Consider the following 3,370-nt stretch of genomic DNA (forward strand, 5'->3'; position numbering starts at 1 on the left):
ATTACACTGGCTCCCAGTATGTTTTAGAATTGACTTTAAAATTCTATTGATCACTTTTAAAGCTCTTCATGGCCTCTTGCCTTGTTATATTTCTGACCTTTTAGTCCCATACGCACCAGCACGTACCTTGAGATCCTCGGGCAGAGGTCTGTTGTCTGTTCCAGAGTCTCGACTGAAAACTAAAGGGGACAGAGCGTTTGCTGTCAGGGCCCCGAGGCTCTGGAACAGCCTGCCCGAGGAAATCAGGTCGGCTGAGTCAGTGAACTCTTTTAAGTCCCTTCTTAAAACATACTTTTATAGGAGAGCTTTTCCCGATCTTATTTGACTTTATTTTATCCCTTTTATTTTATTGTATTTTACTAATTTTATATTAAATTTTCATGCTCTTATCTTTTTTTTGTATTATTCTTTACACTTGTTAAAGCACTTTGTAACTTGTTTTTGAAAAGTGCTCTACAAATAAGGATTATTATTATTATTATTATAAGTGTTGGTTTGAGAAAACTTTTCATTTGACAAACAAAAAAAATTCTTAAAACATTTTTCTAGATTAACTTATTAAAATATAACAACTTTGCCATTAAAAACAAAACTGAACTGTTGTTATCGCTGCAACAGTAGTAGGCTATAGGCTGTGTTATGGGTAGGAGGAATAAAAAACACTGCTCCAATCAGGCTCGGGCTAAGCTGGGGCCTGAGCGTCTTGTGCCAGGGTCGGGCTAGGGCTTAGACATGAGGCCTGTGTCCTCCTCTGCACTGTGGAGAGCTGAAAAGAAGAAACAAACACACGACAGGGGAGAGAGAGACAAGGACAAGGATGAAGATCCAGATCCAAAACATTTAGAATGAGGCACCAGCAACCAGGGGAGAGAAAGAGGTCCCGCAACAGAGTCAGACTGTCTGAGATCATATTTTTGGGTGAACTGAACCTTACATTTTTTATCAATTCATTTCCACATCAACTTATGTTATATCACAATAATGTTTTCCAGGCATCTTCTATACTCTAGCCTGCAATATACTATTATTTGCCGGGCCTCCATAGGAATGTGCTATTTAGCCAACTTTGTTAGATAAAGTTTGCTTAAAAGGACAACACAAGAACACACCTTCCCACATACATTTGGTTTTGGTCGGGAAATGTGATTGCCAGTGACAACTGCTGTGACGTAGCAACCTGCTAGCAGGTGCTTCGGGCTTCTTGCCCGCTCTCAGAACTGGCCACAGAGGAATATCTGTCAGGCCTGGTTACTGGCGTGGCTATCCAGCCCCGGCACTTTCAGTGTATTTGGGAGCTCAGCAGAAGAGGAGTGTGCATTTGTGCATGTGTGCATGTGTGTGAGACAGAAATCAGTGTCAGGGAGTGGAGGCTACAGACAATGAAACAGGAAAAACATGTAGTCACTAGGGGAGGACCACCTTCTCAGAGCCTCTGCTGTGCAGATTCGTGTTGCAAATTATAGACTTGAATTGTCTTCTATTCCAAGGGAAAATGCATATCTCTCATGCCCTTCTATACCCCCACGACTTGGGTTTATGCAGAAAAGCCGCAGTACTGTTGATTTCTCACTGAAGAGGAGCCTGTCTTTGGCATAATGCTTTTTCAAATGCTTAAGTGCTGTGTTGAGTATTCTCAAAGGGATCCTGTGGCACTACAGATATATGTACAGAGAACTTAAATACAGTTCTGCCTGGATCAACAAACTAAGAAAAGCTTGCAAAATGTTTAAAAAAAAAACGATGTAACATGGGAAGTTTTCCAGGGAATTAGTGTGTTGGTTTATGTGATTTGAACAGTTTTCCCCCCTCTTATTTGGTTGACTATGTCTGAAGATAATGCACATCATCCAGGATATAGTACCATTTAAAAACTCTTATATAGGGTAGGACTGTCAGTGCCTCCGATGTTATTTTGTGAGGGACTTATTAATTTAATATACAACCCTCAAATTATCTAGAGAGCAATGAACAGCTGCCAGTGATGAACACCACCCTCGCTATAATCTCACTCAAAAAAAACATGGCAATTGAGCAAACTCCATCTGTTGGTGAATACTTTGAGATGGGATTGAAAGCTCAGGAAAAAAACTAAAAATGCAAATATGTACATAGATAAAATGTCATCTTGATTGTGAGAAGTGTGGTAATAACACGAATGGCGTTAAGGTATTTAGTCCTTTATTATTCAGCTTCTGAGAGCAGTAAGCTTGGGTTTAACGCAGTTCAATTTACAGAATTTTCCATATATGGACATCCAAATGATCTCTTTAGCAGATGTCTTTCAAAGTGTAGTTATTGTAAAATGCATTTCTGAATGATTTGCTATTATGAATATTAATTTTTCTCTACATATCCCTCTCCTTTTCTCACTATTAGATGGTGTGAGGGGATCGTCTGAATTAATGGTGAATGTAAAATCTCGCCAGACAAATCAATCCATGAAACACCTACACATGTCCAGACTGCCTCACTCCTGGCACAGTGAATGAACAAAGTTGTTATTAAAAGTTGGCTCTTTTTATCATATATTTTACATTTAGTTTGGCTGCTCTACATTGTGCTGCATTATTCTTGTCAACCAGCGATGATCACTCCCGAATGGCAATTTGGCGGTGGGCTTTCCAATATGGAGTGATGAGTGATGAGTCGTGTGTAAATTGTCCCGCATTGGATCAGACTTATTGATTTCTGAGTGTTGGCACTTAGATCTTTTGAGCTTTGTGCTTCTGCGGCAGAATGATTACTTTTTCATCATCTCATTGATATTTCATCATTATTGTACTACTCCTTCCTTCCCTCCATGCTACCACTGCCAACTGCCCTTCTAAAAAGAAATTATGCTATGGATGTCTATCATTTCCCTCTTATGAGACTGTCCATGTGCCAGGGCTCCTTTAGAAAACAGAGATGTTATATTCATGCTGTAGTTGGCAGTTCCACCTTTTCATTTGGAGCTGTTCCTGTGTGCTCTGTGAGTTGTTTTTTGAGATTTTGTACTTCACCCATTCACCATTCAGTAGCACTTTCACTTGTTTGTGCTGCACTTTCCATACCCGCTTATGTGTTTGCTGCCATAGGGTCGACTTACACATAATAATGATAATGCTTGTCACACATTCCTTTGCTAAGGTAAATAAGATGCATCACAATCATTATTTAAATGCAAATTATGAGTTGGAAAGGCTTAATCTGCACTTTAAAAGAATACCTACATTAATTATAGCCCTGCCTGTGAATTTATTGTGGCAGTTTATTGAATGAGTGCAACAATATGCATAATGATAATAATTACACCATATAGAAAATTATTTTGAAAAAGGCATCAGAATATTGCAGAGAAAAAGACGCAGAGAAAAAAAAGAGGAAAGTA

The sequence above is a fragment of the Micropterus dolomieu genome, linkage group LG05 (genome assembly GCF_021292245.1).
Source record: "Micropterus dolomieu isolate WLL.071019.BEF.003 ecotype Adirondacks linkage group LG05, ASM2129224v1, whole genome shotgun sequence".
NCBI lineage: Eukaryota > Metazoa > Chordata > Actinopteri > Centrarchiformes > Centrarchidae > Micropterus > Micropterus dolomieu.